General features: G+C 37.0%; 1 long non-coding RNA gene across 4 annotated transcripts in view; it reads right to left on the minus strand.

Moving 5' to 3' along the window:
- Nucleotides 1–23321, minus strand: part of LOC129212160 (uncharacterized) — a 192832-nt gene that overhangs the window by 75290 nt on the left and 94221 nt on the right. For 3 of the 4 annotated variants that reach the window (XR_008579084.1, XR_008579083.1, XR_008579085.1), the window contains 3 exons: nt 21737–21782; nt 20591–20731; nt 16594–16688 (listed from right to left, as the gene is read on the minus strand). This is a non-coding gene — a long non-coding RNA (uncharacterized LOC129212160). The remainder of the gene's footprint in view (nt 1–16593; nt 16689–20590; nt 20732–21736; nt 21783–23321) is intronic. The other variant, XR_008579086.1, reaches the window with a different exon arrangement.

A 23321-nucleotide genomic window follows, 5' to 3' on the forward strand; every position in this document is an offset into this window, starting at 1 on the left:
CAATTTTGGTTATTTTCATCATGAGGTTATTTTGGTTATTTTCATCTTGAAGATTACTCATTGTACTGTTACATCTTAGAATTTTATAACCATTTAAGCTAGTAAATATGGAGCAACAAGTCCCTTGTATTTTGCCATTTTTGAGGAATGTAAAGATATATTTCTTCCACGTCCCATAACTCTGAAACAGAAACCTGGCCACCAGTTTTGCTTCTCTGAAATTATTCTTAAAGATCAGGTAACAATTTCAGAAATGAACCAAGCAAGCTGAAATCCGCAAATCTACTTTTTATAATCTCCACTGTTAATTAGAATATAGCAGTATTGTTGATAAGGGGCTTGCTTGTGCAAAGTCCCTAGCCTCCTTTTTTTTTTTTCTCTCCAGTGAATGATTAATCCCATCTGAAAATAAAACAGCTGAAATGCTCTCTGGAGAGGTATTTTTTTTCTCTCCATTGACTGTTGGGTAGAGAGAGACTAGATGATAAGTGTAGACTAGATTGCTCAACTTAAAACTTAAATTGGGTAGGATGGATTATTAGTACACAGTCAAGGAAGCAGAGCAATCTGCATGAGAATGGCCAACTTAGACTGAAAATCTAGTCTACAAGGTGGTCTGTGGTAGGAAGGGCAAAGTAAGGACGACTTGTAAATACTTTCTAAAGGGACTTCAGAAGGTAACCATTTTTATAAGCTCTGAGTAGATGGCGTGGTGCACCTCAGATGAGAAAGCGGTGAGCATGGTGGACCGAGCAGCATATTCAGCAGATCAGCTGGGCAGACAACTGATTTTTGCTCCTGGATATAGGTGCTTGTTGACTGCATAGTGAAACTTCCTACTCATCCCCAGTGAGTAATTACCGTAGTATTTTTTTCTTGAAGTACAGAGCTTATAGCACCAAACTTCTAAAAAAGTGAGAGGTTAAATTAACCAGCACTTAGTCAGTTAAGAAGGGGTTCTCATTAGCAGTATATTGCATAGTTATTGTAGTCAGCTATGAAAGAACACATTATTTCTATAGAACTACAGTAGGATGAGTGGCAACTTACACTATCCACATCACTCTGCCTCTCATGTGATGCATCAGATCAGAAATTTATACAAGAGAACTATCTATGCATCACATACATTATCATAATTGTCAGTAAAACTGAGTTCTCATTGTTGAGTTTAGCATAATAATAGCAATCTTGGAATCAATCCAGATTACGTACATTCAGTTTATAAACAGCATCCAATTAAACTCCTCGGAACAGGTTACCTGATATGTTATATCAGTCTGTGAGAAATAGGTTAATGTGGACTTATAAGTTAAAGTGTTTTCTTAATTCTTTCATGAACTGCAATTGCAGACTTTATATACAATGCTTTAATGATGTCCCTTGTAACATAACAGTGATCACTAGGCCTAAAATCTTGCAAGAAATTAACTGCCTCATTGAAATTAGCATTTTAGTTTGGACATATACCAAGGTGGATCAGATCCCTTGTGTTCAGGTAAGGTTAAGCAATACTTAGAAAAGAAGCCTCTTCCAGAAACTGGCACAGATAATGTGGTACATTGAGTTTCTCCCTCAGGTTTTGAACAGAAGGATTTTCCCTATGTAGTATGAGGATATTTTTCTGCTGAAGTGAATGCATTCAGATAAGATATAAGATTTGGGGGGGGGGGTTTGAATTTCTGTAGCCACTACTGGCCCAGTTGACCAGAGTCTATTTATTAAGCTGTTAACCCTGATGTCCTAATCAAATACAAGACTCAGATAATTGCATTCTCTTTGACTAAACTATTTCCTTTGTGTTTTAAACTGCAGTATCAAGTAGCTGTGTGATGTTCAGATTTGGGGAGGATATAGAAAAAGTCACTGTTCCTGGAAGAGGATAGCCTAAACCTTTCTACTGGACTTGTATACAAGTTGGACACTGACCTACTTTAGCACCAAAGTCTGTGTACCTTTAAAGAACAAACTGTAAACTTTTAGAGTGGAGTACCCTCAATGAAGATAAACTCAAGGGCTGTTTCTCTGCCCTTCCTTATAAGGGAGCTTTCAGTTCAGATGCTCGACTGAAGTCAGTATGAGCATAATTCTTTGTGTGAGGGAAACAATGAGGTCCTCAAATTATCTGAACACACATAATGCTGGGAAATGCAGTTTACCATAAGCAAGAGGAAGATACTGTGAGAATTACTGGCTAAAATAGACAGCATGTTACTGACGTACAAAACGTATAGGTGTGGAAGGAGGTGAAAGTTTGTTTAGTTTAGCACGTCACTCATGTTAGCCCGAGCCTTATCGTGCTGCTTCTGACCAACACAGCATTTAGCAAAGCTCTTTGAAGGAAAAATTTACAAAGATGAACGGAGGTGTGAGGGGCTGGAAAATAAAACAAAAGTATCAGGTGACAATTTTACCAGTTTTAGTAGTTTATTAATAACTTCTATCATAGTGAGAGGTAAAACAGCACATGCAAAAATTTATGTTTAACGGGACAATATATTTTACTGTTAAAAGAGGGTCTTTCTTGGGCAGAAGTTACAGTTATTACTTCCATACAGAAGCTCAGAAAAGCCACAGCTAAATAATTTGCATACGAGATTGCAAAATTGCATACCTGTCTCTAGCTGGAAAGCTAAACGGTTATTTGGGCAAATGTTTGCTGTGGTTGCACAGGTTAGTGAAGTGAATGTGAGGTATTTGACATAACCTATGTGTTTCAGAGTAGATCAAAGTGGTAGAGTGAATTGTATAGGGAAGTCAGGGGGGAGGGGAAAAAAAAAAAAAAAGAGAGAGATTTAAGCAAAGAATTTGGTTCTGAGCATACCGGAAATTAACCATTAATGCTGAAGAACCATAGCCCCCCACCTCCAATCATGGTGTGCTCACAGAGATGAAAAAAAAATCTCAATATACTATTGAAAAGTTTGCGTGATGTCCAATGCACAGTCTAATGACTGAGGAAGTTTCCCTGTGTATCAGATCAAGAGACCAGTCACTGACTCTTCTAAGCAACACCTTCTTGAACAGAATTCCAAGACCATTACCAAGCCAGTCCTTTTCATATACGTTCCATTTTTCCTGCTATTTTAATCTCCAAATCAGATCTTTGGAATTATCCTGTGGTTACTTCACTGACGTACTATGACTTCAGACATGCCAGAGACACATGGTACTCACCAAAGCTGCCTTTCTTAAAATCAAACAGTCAGGATTGAGAAAGAAGAAGTGATTGTGGTAGGCATAGGCAGAAATAAGGAACAGATACAGAACAACTACAGCATCTTGAATGTTACTGCCAAGCCACACAAATAAGAGTCTATCTTTACTTCCAGACTAGTTACTGTGAGCTCCCATCATCTGTTATCAGTCCTGGCACAGGCTGCTATACAAAGTTTATTAGGTAGATATAAGCATGGTTAGTCATAGTATTACTGATGACAGTATGAAAAAAAAGGCACCGCAAGCCATCAGCAGTGGCAGTCTGGGCAACACGCACCTATTTGTTTCTTGCAACAATTTGTCAAATTCAAAGTCTCTCATTTCTTTGTTTCTCCCATCAGGAAATTCTTAAAGAATAACTAAACAAAGCTATCATATAGAAGTAAATAGATTTGCTCCCTTGGAACCTCATTGCCAGTATCTCCCAAAGATTACCACATAAACCATCTAGATCTGATGTTTGATTACATTAACAGCAGATGACATAGGTGAGGAGAGGCTTATGGCTCTGGTGAGGTTTCATGCTTTATGCTTTTCTCCATGTTCTGAGGACTCTGATGTAACAGCAAGTGGAAGCATTGCCCAAGAGGATGAGTGCAGGATTATTTCACCTTTATCCCTAGAGAACTAGAGATAAAGGTTCAGCATGTCACCTCACTCAGCAAAATGCAGTTTGGATCAGAGGGGTACCATTGCTGACTTTTAAAACTTCACTTTGTTTCCTAGTGCTGCACAGCATTTGTTAGCCTCTGAAAACTCCCAATAACCCTCTGATCTAGGTTCATTAGGGGTCTTGATTTGTTCCAAAGAAACATGCAATAGGGAAAAGACAAACCCCAGAAGTATAACATTTTATTACATGCAGTTCTTCAAAGGCAGACTGCAGTTTTAGTTAAGTCAACTAGCTCAACAGAGGCACAGTTCCATGAGGATTTAAAATGCCCTTCATTCAAATAGATTTAGCACGCAGATGGCTGGATACTGCGTACAAAATACTTTTCAAACTAGCATCCACAGACAGTTACAACCTGTGGTGGTAGTCATTTCACTTGCAGGAAGAGAAGACAGCTTCACTGTCTCTAGAGGTGATGGAATTAAGAAACAAAATAGCCAGAATTATCAAAATGCAGAAAGCAATAGTATGGGCACATGCACAAGTAGATGTAAATTCTTGAATCTATTAATATGCTCCCCTCCCTCCTACATTGCTAGGGCAACTACATTGTCCACCTGCACACCATGTGGCTCTGGCTCTTTAGTGAACAGTGGGCCATGTTTTTTTTCACTGACTTCATTTCATTGTCGCACATTTATATAGCAACAACATGTGACAGATGATAGACTGAGATCAAGACAGAGGAGGAAGATAACATCAGAGTTTGCCTGTTCATACAGCTGCTGACCACCTTTCATTTCTCCCAGAAGTTTGCCCCTACAGCGCTGAAGCATGAACAGTAAGTAACACAGTACTGCCATAGCCTGCAGCTCCCACTGCCTGCTAGCAACTTACAAAATACAAAACCTGTGCTTGAGAGTACTGACAATCATGGCAAATCCAAGCAACCATCTAGGTATGCCTTCAGTTTTCACCTTCAGGTTTGGTGTGGTTTTTTTGTTCTTTTTTTACTGCTGCACAACCTTTTGTATTTCTCTCTACCCATGCTCCCCCTCACTCAGCTAAGAAAATTCACAAGTTTGAATTTAATCCCACAAATAATTGCAGCTGGGGTTTTTTTGACCAGGCAATATTTTCAGGGGAAAAAAAAATCATTTGATCTTTTCAATTTTAAATAATGTTTTGTTTAAAACCTTAGTTATGTTCAATCATAATTAAAAAGCCCGATTATTAAAATTTCAACTAAGTGAAACCAATGATTCACAGGCAGGTTAAACCACAGATCCAATAAGGTTGATTACTCTGATGTATTGCCATAGTATATAAATACTTGTGGTAACTCAAAATGAGCTGCTACCTCCAGACTGCAGGTGTGCATTCAGAAACACTAGCTCAGGCACCAGAAAGGTCCTCAAAGTGAATATCATAAAAGTACACTATCATCTTGCTACCCTGCTTTTGACTGCAGAGGTGGGTTATTCCACGTTAGCTCAGAGATCACCACGCTATGCAGTGCAGCACACCCTTATGTGCTTTCCTGAAGATTGTTCTTAAAGTCCTAAGACCTCAAAACACAAGTCATTCAAAAGAGAATATGGGCTTTTCAGTTTACACATATTCTTTAAAGACCGCTTTCTCTTAGAGTGTAACCCACTATTTTTGGCCTCACTCTATACCTTCGATTTAAGTATGCTTTTACTGATGTAGTATTTTACACCTCGAGCATTTTTATTAGGATACAAAATGGTACCTGCAGACTAAGGCCACCTAAGACTCACTACAACCACCTTTTGTTTTGCTAAATATCGAAGTTGATACTGTTACCTTTTCTACTCTTTTACCCAAAGAGAAAAAATTAATGAGGATGTTCATAAACAGTCAGAAAGGAGAACTAGGCTGTAGGCTTGATTTGTTCTCTCCACACTTTAAACTCATGAAATGCCATTATCTTAAAAACTGTGTTACTTTCAGTTTCTCCTAGGACAAGACAGGTGATGGTACCAAATTATCTGTGTATTTATTTGCCTTTTACCCTTCCTACCCTTCCTTTTCTTTATCTCCTCCTCACCAGATTCCCACATACATGAATCACAAGAAAACAAAGAAAAGAACAAAACCTGCCATTGAGATTGTAAACACAGAATTCAAATCTGAAGGATCAGAGCATATAACCACAGTGATTCTATTACCAAGGTCAGATATTGCAGATATTAAGTCTCTATTAAAAGAGACTATAAAACTGAGCTATTTTATGCCTTTTTTTTTTTTAATCTGGCAGAACTTTTTCAGATGGGTATTGATGGGTCTTATGAATGCACTACACAGTGAACCACATTCAGAAATGAAATGCAAATAGGAATTTAAGAAAAGCTTTGTTAAATGTATAGCATTTGCTTGAATACGGAGAATTCACAAAGAAAGATGTAGCTTTGTTAAAAACCAAGATCAACTAATAACACTTATAAGCAAAATAGGGATAGTCCCATAGTACTCTGCACAGATTTATTTCATAAAAAAATACAATACTGACAGTTAAGCCAATATAATGCTATGTGTACACTGTGCTGAAAAAGTTTTCTAACAGTTGAAGAGAAGATAAAGAAAATATACTAACAAAACTCTTCTTTTGTTTCTGACTTTGAAAGTTTTCTATTCAATTTATTTGATTATGTTTAAATCAGGTCTGTAACTAAACCCTACTGTAATTTCTCAAATCTCAGAATGCTTTGGTTAACTTGACAGCAAATCTTTGTGTTCTACTCCCTAGAACACCAATATCTTCAGAAATGCTCCAGAAACAAATACTCAGATGAAACTTCAGCAGATTGCAATCCCATATTTTCTCACGTGTTTTTTTTCTTTGTCTCCAAATTCTGTCCAAGAATTTTTTGCTACTGTCCTATAAGGAATTTTGATTAACTTCCATTAAGTGACTAATTCCTTAGACGGTATATTTCTGAGTAGTTCCATTGATGTATGCCAATTACACCAGCTGACAAACAGCCACTGCATTACAACAACAAAAAAAATCCATATTTTTAATGACTCCCTTGCTGTCCTCCATGTACGTGTGTATGTCATGACATACAGCTTTCTGCCATCTGCACCTCTTCCTTTATATATATGCATTTTGTATTATAAATTGCTTGGCTGTGAGGTATCTTGACATTTGACATAACAGCAGAGCTGGCGGGGGGGAGCCTAAGTGCTGATCATTAGATTATTGCTGAAGTATTCTCTCCTTTCCTCCCCTCCTCCCTGTGTTCCCTGGAGACACAGGTGTTAATAAAATCAAACAAAATGAAAATGGGTAAATTATTGCAAGCTATGAACACCTACATTGTGCCATGCCTCACTAGTTTCCAATACCACCTCATTCTTGAGACAACCAAAGAGAAAGATGCAATTTCATCCTGTAGACTGGGTGGTATAAGGAAAGGACAAAAGAGACAAGATATTGCAATCCAAAGGTCAGTGACCCACTCCCTTGTATAATTATCGTATTTCATTTATATCCTACCAATCTGTCTTTGGATGGCTGATAGTAAATTAGTGGCTAAAAAAGAGCAATTGTAAAAATTCCTTAATAACTAGTAACTCAGCTTTAAAGCTGGACCATCATATAAGGAGATGAGCACAAGTACTTGCTTGTAATTTATTTTCTAAAAATAATAAAAAAAATACTCAAAGAGGTCAGATCTAGAGATCTAGTTCTGTGTCTCACTGCTGTACTTCAGGAATCCTGAAAACAGATTTAATCCTTATTCTAAAAACCACACAGATGTTGAAGAGTTTCACGGGTCTGAACCATTCCTGAGTGCAATATAGAGCCAACTGAATCTTCCACAATGGATGCACTTTGTACCTTTTTAAAATGTAACCAGTACATTTTTGTGCTGCATTTCTCATGATAAAGCACATAATAAACTGTGCTCTTCCACTGCATTCTCCCAGAAAGGTTTCATGCAGGAACAAAACCTGTGTAGGAACATTAATGTTGAACTTTTTACTAATATACATTAACAGCTAATACCAAGATTTGATGCTTGCGTTTGGTCCCTCTCTAGGTACTGGAGTAAAGCTTGGTCTAGTAAACTATGTAGGGTCTTAATACTTCTTTGTGGTCACAATTGAATTAAAAAAAATTGATCAACCATAATTAGGAGATAGCTGTAGTTTTGGCTTATCACATATGGTACTTGAGAACGTAAATGATTTGGCCCACCTTTAGTAATGAATGGAGGCCAACATTTTAATAGTCTGCTAGCCACTGGTACTGGAGCAGTATTGTACTGGTCTTCACACTATCATCTACCGAACAACCAGATAAGCACAACATGAAAAAATTTAGATCTGTAGAACTGATCAAAGAATCACTCAATCTATATCCATCCAGTATATCATGCAATGCCAATGACTTACCGGTCTCACTCTCTCTGGCATAGCAATGTTTCACACTTCAATGCAAGACATTAAAATGCTATATATTATACAATTTTATAAGAAACTCAAAGGGAAATAATTCTCTCTAAAGCACAGAAAAAAAAAAAAAATCAAGTGCTGCCTGTTAAGAATACTGGCAACTTAAATATTAAGGGCAGATACTTCAGAGAGCTCCAGTCCCTACAGTTGCAGGTCACACTCATGACCTTCATTTACATTCTAAATATTGACCAGAACTTTGAATTCAAGACTACACCTTCTTAGAAAAAACCTGATAGCTTTCCACTTGCAAAGCTGTCTATCTATATTTATTTCAACCAGATCACAGTAATTAATATTTATGAGAATGAGTGAAAGAAGGATGCTCATCACCAAAGGAGATTATGAAAGCACAAGAACATGCGAAGATGCCAATGGAACTGAATGAATGGCACCCGCGACATACATGCAGCAGGCACATGAAGTGAGAAAAGGGCAGGACAACAGTATGTATGTAGCTGCCTACACATACAGGCACAGAAATTTATTTTTTTTCTTTATTCCACATGCAGTCCAGGAGAGACTTGGTACTTGTACCAAATACATTTACCACCACTTCTTTAACGGGTTTATTTCACTGTTACGGACACTACCATCTGAAACATCTCTGATTTCAGGCTAATCAAAGTAACAGTGGCTGGCACACGTTAGCTTCTTCAGTGGTAAGTACTAGATCTGTTACGGGTTTTAAATGTGAATGTGTTGCATATTTCTGGATTTATATCTTACATGAATATGACGAATAAAAAGTGGACAGAAGAAGAGAGCTCTGGAAAGAGCTTGTCAACAGTATTTTTCAGGTAAAAAAAATGAAAAATAGGTGGGTTTGATCTGCAGAATGTGAAGTGTATGAAGTACAACAATTAAAACAGAAGGGTAGATACTTTGAACTCATTAAAATTTCTTTTGAAGATGAAAGTCATTAGATTTCAATGAGAACTTGGAGCAGACGCTCACATTGACATGAGAATATTTAACCTGTAGTCTACAGTGCTTCAAGCAATTGATAGTATGAGAAATAATTGCTTGGCTGTAGTAACCACATAGAAGGAAAAAAAGGATTACCCTAATCAAATACAGTCAGTGTGGTGTTGCATGTCTCTGTGCTCCACATTTCATTCTGAATTGCTCAGAAGTTTGCAGTTATAAAAACGGAAATCCTGAGTTCTTAAAGAGGAAATTGTAAAGGATTTCTTTTCCTGTCACCTCCAAGAAAACTTTGATAATATTCAGGGTCAGTTCTTCAGCTGGCGTGATCAGCATAGCTGTGTTGAAGCCAGTGGATCATTGCCAATTTATAACAGCTGAATGTCTGGTCTTATTACAGGGACAACTCCTTTTTACAACTTTTTTTGCCCCTACTTTTTTTTTTTTTTTCCTTTTTTTTTTAAAAAAGACATTAGTAGCCAAATATAGTATTTGTTGTCAGGAAAACCTGTTCTCCCCTTCTTCAAGGTACAAGACTCATATTTTCATGTTAGTGAGTTGCACTAGTGATTAATTCTTAATGATGTTAACAGAGGCCTAAAGCAGAGATAATAGGCCCTCCTGAAAAGGCAGAGCAAGCTTGGGTTAGACAGCAATACGCACTGTAAACAGTGCTTTGCAGTTAGTTCACTGTAAAGAAATGAAAAAGGAAGACACAAATAAAGGCTCCAGGCCATAAGTCAATGGCAAACCCAGGACTACTCTTACAGGTTATTCCACTGGATATACAGTGCCCATGCAGCCAGGGGTAAAACCAGAGCTTGTCCTTCCTCACAAGAGGTGCATTTACATAGTAAGCAACACATAAAGACCGTGGGGAAAAAAAATCCTCAAAGCATTTCCTATTCAATCTCTTTGCACTTTCCTAAAAACTCAGATCCTGAATATACAGTGCATAGCAATGTTCTACCAAGCCCTCTTTGCACCCCGAGCAGCACGATCCCTACATAAAGTATCCCTACAGAAAAAGAACCTGACTTCTTTTTAGCATATAGGTACTTTCTGCATGAATCAAGAGGATAAAATTAGGAGAAATTTGCACTATTTGAGATTCCTCCTGAAGGGCTGTGTAGGCAGAGGTTTTCATTTCATTAAGAATACAGAACACAAATTTCACACCTTTCTAATCCTAGGCAATGTTTCCTTTAACCCAGAATTCTTTCTTTTAACAGAAAGATAAAACCTTTATGCTTTAATCCAAAGTTTGAAATACAACTGGTGCCAACAAGCAGTGGCCTCAGTGGCCCACTCCACAGTGCAAGGCCTGTGGGGCGGGTGGGTGCAGGCCCCCGCCCTCCATGCAGCCCCCCTCACTCACAGCCAGCTAACCTCTCCTCAGGCACATCTCTCCACATCCCCACTGCTCTTCAGCCCTGAGCTGCATGCAGTCAGCAACCTTTTACTTCTGACCAGACTTCAAAATGGCACCTTCTTCAAATCAAATTCCTGCTGTCTTGCTTCACAGCTTTCCCTCATTAAGGTAACGAGGTAACAAGGTACACAGCTCCCAGGTGTTCCCAGGGGCACAGCTCCCAGGCTCTCCTTACTACTTTCCTGCCAGTACTGGCGGGGAATCAATTCCACTGTAGCTGTGTAAACACAAAAATCGAAATTGTGAAAAGAAATCATCTAGGAAGGAAAAATCAAAACATTTTATCCTGCATATTTGAAAAAAAGCAGTTTTCTTCCATTTCTCCCCTATAAAGAAAATGCTCTAGGGAAAATAACTGATTTTGTGAAACCTTTTATTTTGACAATAATCCTCTTTGCCTTCTTTGACAAACAGGGGTTTGGGCAAAACATTTCTGACTGACTTGCATAAACAGGCTTTTGTAGGTCCACAGGGCAGCTAGGAAGCCTGATGGTAAGTGATCACTTGTGGGATGCTAGACCAGTATTCATTCACCTCTAAAAAGACATATTAATAAAAAAAACCCATGCTCATCTACAAGAAAATATATAAAGACCCAGCTACTTTTAGCTAAATTAGCCCTAAAAACAACTTCCCAAGAGATTATGACTCTAGGCCTGGACATGAAGGGCAATAGAAGAGTCACTGGACAAAGATGGAGAGGGGATAGGGCAGCTGTCAGAAAAGAAACAAGTCAGAAAGTAGACCTGTGGGAACCTGGCAGAGAGGCCATACAGACTTGCTAATGCCATCACTGGGAAAGGGGAAATGTGGATGGTCTCCTTCAGTCAACTTTTGCAATCTTCCAGAAAGATTTGGTTTGACTCGAGGAATGAAGTTGTAGCAGATTTGTTTCTCTCCTTAGTAACAAGAGCTCTACTAAACTTCAAATTTATCTTTGACACACACAAAAATATAATAATTAAAAAAAAATTCAATCTAACCTTAAAAACCAGTCCATTTCAGTAAAATGTCTCCCCAAATCCTGATATCAGCAAGGTTCATTGCAAGGGAACAATTTAAAAACCACATTTACCCTTTAGATAAATGGTCAAATACCACTGAAAATGTGGTACTTGCAAATAAATTTGAAATTTAGCCTCTTGAATGCACAACTGAGGCATGTGTGCCCCTAATGCTGCCCTGTCAGTAGTGCAGGGTTAGAGTGATGTACTGATTATTACAGAGGAGACTTTTTTGGCTGTATACTGCATATTATTTTCAAATTGCAGTATACGAAAAGAATGGTTAGAACTATGAACAAAACTTGATAAATAGAACTTGACAGAAAAGACTTTTGGAAAGTCAAAGTTTTTTATTTAAATGAGAATGGAATCTTTGGAAGAGATGATGAGGAATGACCTTCATAACTACTCAGAGGATCCTACATTCTAATAATTTGCTCATTCAGCTAGTAATGGAAAAAACCAAAGTTCAATTTCTTGGTAAAATATGCTCTGGTAAAATATATCAAAAGTCTACACTGCTCGTATCCCAGCTGACTGCCTGGACCACCCAAGAACTGTCAAGTTTGGGCATATCTATCTTGACATTCCTTTTTAGACCTTTTACAAAATATGTGATGAAAATATCCATTTAATTTTGTTTTTCCACAAACCACTTGCAAGGGACGGTGAACCCAAAAGTTAAGAATGAAGGATGCATCATCTGGGAATGTACTTTGTTAACCAGTGCTAACTGAGAACAGACTTTCTGAAAAATCTGTTATCTGATTGAATACCTCAGATTTCAACACGATAAGCACTCACTGCTGAGCTACTATCTATTTTGTTGCAAAGGAGGTATTTTGCTGTCATTTTTGCTGGAAATTCCACTGTTAGCAAAAGTAAGAAAAGTTTGATAGGACCCTGTGTCACTGGAAGATCCCCCACCTGCTCCTCTGTGTGAGTGGCTGTTTTGCACAGAAGTAAAAAGTTAGTTACATGGAGCTGCTGAAAAAACATTTGCTGCATGAGATCTTGTGTGGCAAATGCTTCTGTGATTGTTCTGCAGTAAAGAGAAGGCCATGACAGTGGATCACTGTCATAAAGCTTTGTCCCAGTCACTGGCAAAAGTTCCAGTTGAACAATGTGCTCTGCATTTGCAAGCACTGTTAAAAAACCAAAAAGGTTTCATTAACATCAATAAAACCTCCCCAGAATTCAGCAGAAAACTGACTTGTGTTGTTACGTAAAATTTAAAGCTCCTATTATTACGTTAAATAATCTAAGCAACTTGAACATTTTCCAGAATATACTCTAAGATAAAAATGTTTTTCAAATACTTGAGAGGAAGGGGAAAAAAAAGGCTAAAGAAATATTAACGTAAACTTACATAAACCCCCCCAGTGCATTACTGAGTAGCTGTCACTCTAAACACTGTACATTCGAGATCACTACCCAAAATAAAGATACTCCTTTGCTGGTTTGTTACTGTATAGCCCTACAACCAGACTATCTAGGACTAAATGTGAAAACAGAATTCGGGCACAGTGTAGCATTTAACGTTTAGAAAATCCTTTGCCCTTATGGTATTCATAATTCTATTATGTTAAATTTAGCTGGACAAATTCTGCTCTTACTTGAACTTTACATCTGTCAACATAAAGTGTACAAGGCAGCATTTAGCTCAGCATAGGGAGAGATTTGTATTTGAAATACATTTTATCTTTTGAAAGCCATACGTTTTTCCAATAATAAAAGTTGAAACAAGGTTCCCCAGGGTCATGCAATCTGTGTTCTTTCCCACTCGGCTAAAAATGGTATTAAGGAGCTAAAATAAAGAGAAATATTGTCATTTGGTTATGTAATGTGCTTGATATCGTTCTTCTGACACTTTGGACACTTTGTTTAACAAGGAAATCAACACAAGCACACTAGCTGCTGAGTACTTCCAGGTTGAGAGTTTGTGACAAGACTGGATTGTCAGCTTGAAGGCTGTGTGCATGCCACCAAGCTGATAAACACACACGCTCTGCAGAGCAGTGTGAGGAGAGAACTGGCTGCCTGGTGAATGGTAGACTTCTAGCAGCTGGTAAAACAGCAGCACTGCAGGCAGCTGCTGGCCTTATTTGGCAGACAGCAGCTGCAGACATCAAAGAGAATAAAAGAGAAAGAAGAAGGTGGAAAGACTGAGGTTAAAAAGGAATTCAATTCTTGATCCCATTGCCTGTAAACTAAACTTTTTTTAGGTTTTGGGGTTTTTTTAAATTTATTTAGCACCAAAACTGAACCTGGTGAAGCATTTTCACTGTCACACTTGTTTCCTGTTGGAAGCAATTTTAGTTTTTAAAGAGTCCTGGAAAATGGAGACAGATTTCCTCTGCAGATGTTTCAGGTGAAATAGTTATCCATATAGCTAGCTACCTGTCCACTTAAATCACAGGCATCTGCACACCTGAACTTGTTCTGAGCTTGCTTGATGATTTATCTCTGTTTAATATTCTTTGGTTTACACAAAGGCATCGTCCCCCTTCAAACAAAGCAACTAAGTAGGTGTTTGAGCAAGTGGTAATTCGATTGAGGCCAACACAATCCTTCCCATACACAGGTGAGGGATATTATACTCTGGTCTTCTGAAGCTGTTCAACAGCTTGTAGATTTAACAGCATTAGTTTGGTGTGTCCAATGCCAAGATTTAAATTTTAAGATTAAAATTCACATATAAAAAATATCAGGATAATTCTATCAGCTATAATACTGGAACGTGCATGCATACAGCATTATATACAATGTCAGATTCAAACAGGCCATTAGAAAATGTCAGATGGTTTATACAATGGCTTGTTTCCCATAAGAACCTCAACCAAATATCATCAGTTCTATTTTTTCCACATTGTACTTTTCCCTTTCCAATTGTGTCCAGTTCTTCATAGAAGCATTTTCCAATATGATATAGTATACATAATATTTTATAAGACACATCATCTGCCTTTACACCCTTAGACTTTGGGACTTGGTGTCACAATGATAGAAGATAAACCTTTTCCAATGCTTTTTCTTTTTAAATAGTGAACTGTAAATAACCAATCCAATATGAAAAGTGCTATTAGCTCCTTTGAAATTCTAAGGGAGATTGTCTACGGTTATATCACCCACTGCAGAATCTTTGTGTTGATGCTTTACCTGCATATGTGGAAGGTATAGGAATGTTACCTGCATATGTATGCATATTTCTGTGTTGGTCTGCCAGAACAGAGAAATTAGGGTTGGGTGCAGCTAGCATGATAAAATTGGATTCCTAAACATTAAAAAAAAAAAATTATTTTGCTGTATTTGGGGGTCATAGATTTTTACTTGAATATTGAATGGCATATTTGCTGTTAAATGTAATTCAACCAACAATCTCCCTGTCTTTTTTCTTATTGGAAAATCTTGAATTATTTCAGTTCTGTAGTCTTGCTGGTTCAGGCTTCCCAACTCTAAAATCACCACTGAAGAAACCTTGCTGCAAAGCTTCACTCCAGCCAGTCCTCATTTTCTGCAAGCAACAGCACTTTCTACCTATGTTTACATTATATGGCACGTAAATATCACGGCATGCCTTGGTGTCAGCAGCCAAGTCCAGATGGAGCTAGGACTGACTGGGCTGTGCACATTGATCCTTGAGTTTAGACCTCTAGCTCTGACTTCGCATTAAACTCAACTCCTAAGCTACCAAGCCTTCCTAATTACTCCACTCTTTTCTCTCATTCCCTTCAGGCTCCATCTCTAGTGCCTTCGACTACTGAGCAAGCTCTGCTCCATCAGCCTTTATTGTATAAGCTATGATCAAGGCTTGTAGAGCTCAGAAGCTCTTTTCTCCCTGACAGCCTTAACCAAATCACTTTTCCAGGCTTGCCATTCCTCAGAACCCTGCCTGGCTTTGCTATCACCAACCCAGCATTTCCAGAATGCAGTTAAGTGCTTATCACTTAAAACTTTAAGTGCTAATTGCTTAGTAATGAAAACTTTAATTGCTGAGAGATTAAACCTTTAACTGCTCAGTGGCTGGCGGAGTTCCAGTCCATAACAACCAAAATTCACTAATATAACAGTTTTAAATGCCCTTTGTAAGAAAACTATTCTATACCCAAATGTGTGAAGGCCTAGATACAAGATGGTTGTTTTCAGTGTTTCCAGGATTGAGGAAAAAATGTAGCTGAATTAGCAATGGCTAATTTGGGATTAAATAAAATCTCACTGTTCATCTTAGAAATGTCTAAATTATCCAAAAACATTTCCCTCCTTCCTTCATTTCACCTGCCCATGTTCTCAGGTAAATTGATCTCTCTTGAAAATGTATGCTCAGTTTTGTCCTGATCTGGTCTTCAGGATGGAGACTCTGGTGTGTTCTCACATTGATAGGTTTACTATTGATTGCCAAAGCTCCTGTGTAACCTGAGGAACTTTCCTCACCTTATAAAATGGTATTCTGATCTTGAATTTTCACAGCTTCAGAGGAAATACTACCAGAAATGAAGCAGTTCATTCCCTGTAGATTATATATATTCTGCTCTTTTATTGCAGGTGCTAATGGAGCTGAGTAGAGATGTTTAATGCAATTTTACTTGTGAGACACAAAAGGCCTTACACTTGATAATGAAAAGGAGATACAGGCAAACTGAATTCCTCACGTACCATTAACTGCTCAACTAGAAATTGGATTGGGCTGAATTCTTCAGTCTGCTTTCTAGTTTCTAGAAATTGCAGAAGAGACATCATGGAAATAGTTAAGATAAAGCATCAAGTCTATATTCCTTAGCATCTTTTCATTGTTTTCAGTCTATGTTCAAAATTCCAACCCATTTTTTACGATCTCTTTCATGCCACTAGAGTTTTGCAAGAGGGCTTGGACAGTGTTCCCAAACACAGAAAAACATAGTGTCTCTTGCTTTTACCTTCAGAGCCACAATATGAGAAGCTTCTGGCACTCTGATGTTCTGTCAGTTTTTAATGCAAACTCTGGAAGTTCACGGACACGATGCTGCACAATCTGAAGAAGATAAATCACAGTTACTTCAAGCCAGCTGACAGCAGTTTAAGCAGCTGCAATCATCAACCACCAAGGGAGTTTCCTCTTTTATCTTACTAAAAGCAAAAGTATACCAGGAACTGGTAATATCACTGGACTATCAGGAGTCCTGCTTTTACATAAATATCAGCAAGCGGTAAGTAAATTCTGTTGACGAAATGTAATAAAACAAAGACGGTTTCAAATATGACCATTCCCTGATGCATTCTGTAGCCCCGTCTTACTCACTTATTGCATGCTGCTGAGATTATAAGGTTTGCTTTTATCTGTCAGAAATCAATATTTCAAACATCGGATAAAAGAGGAAATTGAACTGGGAATAGGCTGAAGTGCTGTAAAAACTACAAAGCACAATTATCAAAAAGCACTTAAAGTACTTAATAGGACACACATATAAAAATGCTCAAATTAATGTCAGGGAACTATAATGAGAACTTTTTCTATGCTTTTTGATCCAAATGCAATGTAATTCGAGTGCAGCCTGGTCAGTCAATACAGTTTTCAATTTATATGAAACCCTAAGGATTTCTAGCAATCCATTTGCTAGAACTTAACCATTACATATGATTGGTTAATATTTCAATTTATTGAAAATACATTATTTTGTGTAAAGTGTTTAAGTTGTTGAGGTTTAACCATTATAAACAGTTATGATAAAAATAGATCTTTGGATAAACAAAGACCTTACAGTCAAGCTTTTAATAAACACTAGTATAACTAGAAAATTGGATTTTAAGGGGAACAGACATAATAAGGAAAAACTGCAGATATGGAGTGGTGAGATGAGAGGGCAATGCTGTATAGAACTGATCTTTATCAGCATGCATTAAGCTGAGAAGGGACCTCTTTGTAAAATGTTGGAAACCATGGTTATTTTATGCAAAAAAGTTCACTATTAACTTTGGTACTTTCCCTTTAGATTTATATATTCATTTATCATCTTTAATGCTATTGAGCTGGAGGTCTTTACAAAACTATGCTAGATCAGAAATCACTGCAAATGAGTGTGTGCATGACTGTATGCACATATTAGCATTTATAGAAAAGAGATTGTGTGGCCTTAGATAATTTGATATGAGATATGAAGAGCTGCAACACCCAGAAGATTTATAGCTATGATTTGAGCAACCAAGACCCACGCTAACTAAATGGTTGTATCAAACTGTATCACTCTTTTCTAACCTACACCCCACATTTTTAATGAGGAAGAACAAGGAATTCTTGGGAAATCTTTTTTGTGGAAAATTATTCTTAACACTTATAATTCCCTTTTTCTACTTTAACCATGACACTTTTTTCATGTGAGGGAACCTTAGTTCAATCGCAATTAAAATGTGCTTCTTATTAGAACTACATCAAACTCCCTGAACTTTGGATCAGATTGTGGTTTCCAGTAACAGACAAATGGTTTCATTAGTGTAACCACCTTCCTACCACCTCTCCTCATTACAGTTTTGGGCCTAATACAGTACAACTTCTTGGTTAACATACCTACTTTCTCTTGTGATTCAGGCTAAGTCCGAACTTTGTTGCTTCTTCCATTTTCAAGATGCAAAATTGAATTTCAATCCCCAGAATCCTGATTTGGGTCAATTCACTGCTTTAAATTCATCCTCCCTGTCTTTTACAGTTCTTCATATATCTTCCCTTTTCCTGCTTATCTCCTCATTAGTCTCCCCACCTCCCTCCCATATATCCACTTTAATCAACAAACAATGCCACCCCAGCATGCTATGCCATTCTCCTTGCTTTCTGTTTGCCATTTCTGTTTTTCCCCTGCTTACTTGTTATGGCTTGACCTTCCTAAGTCAGTTTGGAAGCGTGCTACCTTTTCAGATTTCACAGCTTTTCTGAATACACGCTTTTACTTTAATGCTTGCAAGAAATTCCATGAGATAAAAGGATTAAATGGGGATGTAAATTAAAAAAAGGTAATATTTCACACAAAATATCTTTTAACAGCATTTTAAACATGTAACCAAAGAACAAAGTATGCACAAGTCACGAACAAATAATGTATTTGCATACACAAAAAGGAAACTGAACAAAAAGCCAGAAATATATCCATGAGTATATGATTTGAAATATAACATATGCTTTACTATCTGCCAGTGTGGCCTTTATATTTTCACAGAGTTACACATTATATAAATCATGTAACTGCTGGCTACTCATGAAGCTGGACAAAGCTGAAACAACATGGGCCAAACCCTAGAATTTAAACTCTGATTGGCAAAACAGAAGTTTTGTTTGGCTAATAGAAAAAGAAATGCTGGGATTTGGGACAAGTGTATCTGTATAATTCCAAACAGCTGCTCTTTAACCTGTTTCTGCAGATCTCCAAAGACAGAGACTTCAAAATTTCCCAGGCAATATATTTCTTACTATTATAAAAGTTGGGTTGGTTTTTTTTTGTTGTTGTTGTTTGTTATTTTTTTTTTTAAAGTCTAATCTGAATCTTTGCTACTATAAGTCCTACTTCTTGGCCTATTTTATGTGATGGAGAACAAATTATAGTATTCCTTTCTGCAACAGATTTGAGTATGTAAACACAGTCATCACAGTTTTATTCCAACCCCACTCTTTTTGCCCTTCCTCATAAGTCAAGTTTTCCTCAAAAGCACTCCTAGATCTGGAATAGCATTACAGACAAGAAGAAGAATGGCTTAAGGTAGTCATACTAAGTGAAGATTTCTGTTGCTGTCCAAAGTCCTCCGCAACTTCAGAGATATCAAACCCTCATTCTGTCAAATGGGTATAAAGCTGCTGTTTCACAGCCCAGGTTGTGCAGTTTGAGGTCTTTTTACATCATACAGCTTCTTTCCAGCACAGAGGTTGCGTGACTAGTACGGTCAGGCTCTGATCTAGACAGTTAATGACTTATGCAATTCATCAGGTAAGAAAGTTGTCAAGAATCTCTTTAAAGTTAAGCTGCACAACACATAGCCAAAACCCGTTTTCTAATAATTCTGGTCTTGTGTGTATTGAGCAAAATGTAACATGATTTAATTGAGTGAACTGGGAAAGAAATCCCCTAAAACCAAGTGTTTTCACATGTAAAAACAATTTTGACTAGACTAAAAATAAATAGATCGCTTCAGCTGGATACTGTATTCACTTGAATGGTGGCTCAAGTTTTCAGATTTCCTGAATCAACACACAAAGCATACAACCTTTTCCAAATAGTATATATTTCCAATTAACAAAATAATAAAGAAATATTTTGTTTAAAAACAGTCTGAGTGGAAAACATAATATGATCTGGTAAGGCAATTGTAGTTATGACAGTAGTAATTGCATAATGCATTTCACAGAAGCTTCTTCTGTTGCACCTTATTGTATTTTTTTCCTTCAATTATTAAATTTAGAGGCTTAACCTCAAAAGCAAATGCACTTGTCTTTACATGCACTTGAATTGTTACTGCCATTTAAAACTAATCAATGTTTTCTTTAGTACCATAATAGCTTATTTGCAAAGCACCTCTCAGAAAAATTTACATGGTATTCTAGAAGGAAACATGTTTCACATTCTAAGAAAAACTCCCAATAAAGAGAAAGAGGGCTTGATTCTTATTTCAAAGTTTACTGCAACTAAAATGACTTCAAGAGCTTAAAAATTTGTGCGCAAAGGGAGTTGCAACTAGATTATACCAGTGTGTTCATACATAATACGAGGGAAAACTATGCATTGTACACTAACCTTACATCCCTAGAGAAGTCCAGAGAAGTCCAGGAAATTAATTTGAAAGGGCTTAACATAAAAACATATGCTTTCATTATTGTTAACAGGGAAACAAATGGTTAAAATCTTATTGTTAACCAGTGTTTAAATACATATTCCCTGGAAATATTATGGCACTCACGATTTGGATGTTCATCTGCATGAAACTCATAGGACACCAAGGTCTCATTGAGTGGTGGAAAGCCCAAGCTACTGCAGTAAAGTCAATATATGCATTCGGAGTGCAGTTTGACACAAACAGGAATGTTCACACCACTTTCATCTAGGAATATAAGGGAGGTTTCTGAATTAGTCTCCATAGACTCCTTCAGAAGGAGGTCAAAGAAACCAAGTTAAGCAATATGAGTACCCCCAATGTCTCAAGTTCTACAGTTATTCAACAAACTGAAGTCTTAACAAAGGAAAAACAAAATTTGCACAAAACTCACAAGCAGGCTTTTTTTCTTTTCCAAATGTAAATATCTGCTGCTTTAATAAGCAGATCAACTCCAGTTCAAGCTATGCCTGTACTTAAATACATGCAAACCCATTTATTCCAGTAGGGTAGCAAATCTATCGCTGGGATGAAAGTTATGAAAACTAATTAATAGGGGTTATAATAATTGACCATTTGTAAACAGAAAAGCCTATGATCAGAACTGAAAATTCGATACAGTTTGTCTCATACATCTTGTTTAGCTTCACAGTGATAAGTGTCTATTGTAGGTCTGCAAAGTATTTGGTTCATTCTATTTGGAACACAGCCTTTTCCAGAATAACAGTTCAGTCTCATGTGACACCTTGTGCTTACACTTCCAAAGCCTTACCTTAATCTACGCATTGCTTTCAATTGAATGTTACTAATACTAATAGTGGTAGCAGGTGATTTACTTTCCAATATTAGCCATGCAGAAGATGCAGTGTGGGTCTGCTCTTCAAAGCTCTGTAGCTTTGCAAATATGTGTTAAAATCACACAAGGAGCCGAGTACCTTAGCTAGCATAGCTGCAGTGTAAATTAGGTAACTGCATGCATGGATAAGTACAATTAGCAGTTGCAGAAGTTAAAGGCCTTGTGGGCAAACTATTGCCTGTTTAACATACACCAAGCAGAGGAGTGTGATTCTGTATTCCCTTCCCCCTCAACATACAATATATTTTTAAAAATCTGACTCTATTACAAATATAATGAGCAAAACTGACAAATTTAAAAGTAAGGATGCAGACTTTGAATGACAAGGACAAGAAGTTATTCACCTGACCAGACAGTTCATGGACAGAATTGCTTACCTATGAAAAGTGTGGGGTTCAAAAATACATGTATTTCAAGATGAGCCTAGAAACAAGAAATAGACATATAAAAATTAATCAAAACTACCAAAAGTTTCAATTAAGAAAATAAGTTGGGTTGAGGAATACAGAGTGCCAAGCTTTACCAAAAGGAAGAAATAGAACTATAATTCAAAGCATTGGACATAGTGACTGTCCACAAAGTAATACAACAACCTATGCCAAAGCATTTGCCATCAATTTATTTGCTGCTTAAGACTGAATAGACTGAAGTCTTGCTCCTTTGCTAAATTACATGTTTCAGAATTAATCCTGTAGCCTGCAGCAAGTACAGATGCTTTATAGGGCAACTTAGAGCAGACAGTCACCTATTACTGCTCATTATTTAATAGCACTGCTTTAACTCTACTGTGACTGCCTTCACTGTTGGATAGTTTCTCTTACAGGTTCATGTTTTCACAGTTCTTTTCCAGGGTTTCACACCTCCTTCCAGAGTATTACATTAACTCCTGTTGGCCCAGTGTATAACAAGCAGCAGCTGGGAGAAATTTCCTGTACAATTTGTCCTAGATGGGCTTACCAAAAGCATGAATTTATTTTCTTATCACTAGTTATCATAAGACCCCAGCTAACAAATTTGTGTATATGTTTTCAGTATTATTCACTGTCAGTTGTGTGCAGTACAAAAGGAAAATATGCAGCTTATGACCAAAAAAATTGTCAAAGTCCATGATACAACTCATTATTATGTGATGGTTAAGATAATCCTGTTTGCAAAGTTAAAAACATGTAAAAGTTGCAATGTAGGGCAAAGTTTAACAGGGGCCAGCAGAAAGGACAGAGATGACAAATTTTCTATGTATTTGCTTATCTAGAAGTTGCAGAGAAATTGCCATACCAGTAATCCAATAAATCTGAGGCAAAGGCTCTTGCAATTAGAATTTACTTAATTTTTGCTAAGCTTAATTTCTTCTTTAATAAGATGAGAATGTTTTTCTTTTTCAGTGATTCTCTATTTCTGGGAATATGATTTTCATTTGGTTCATGTCTATGTTTTTAGAGAAATACACAGAGAACGACAATGGGAAAGCTATTTCAGCAAATTCAAGGAACACCACTGAATTCAGTAAAGTTATTCCAATTTTTTTTCATTCTATCTGGCAACAGATTTTTGGTTCAGATTCTTCTACAGCATCAAAAATCTGTTAAGGTAGCAGCTGCCACATTATATATAATATTATTTCCTGCAAAGTTTTAAATTGTATTTTCCAGTACACTTATGTCCATGAATTTGGAATCTATTATTTTTATCATCTAGAATCCATAGCAAATATTTTGCATGTGCAATCTTGAAAACAATTTAATAGGGGGCAGCAGAATATTTTTTTATTTTATTGGTTTATTGTATCTAAGTGCTGGCAATATGTAGCATCTATCACATATTGCATGTACTCTTATATTATAGAAATCAGCTCATCCCCTGATTTTCTTTTATTAACCAAGATTATCTTTCCAGCTGGTCTTGAATTAAATATTTCAATAAGGATCGTTAAGGAATTATATATAAACTCTTCATAGTTCTCAT

The sequence above is a fragment of the Grus americana genome, chromosome 13 (genome assembly GCF_028858705.1).
Source record: "Grus americana isolate bGruAme1 chromosome 13, bGruAme1.mat, whole genome shotgun sequence".
NCBI classification, from domain to species: Eukaryota; Metazoa; Chordata; class Aves; order Gruiformes; family Gruidae; genus Grus; species Grus americana.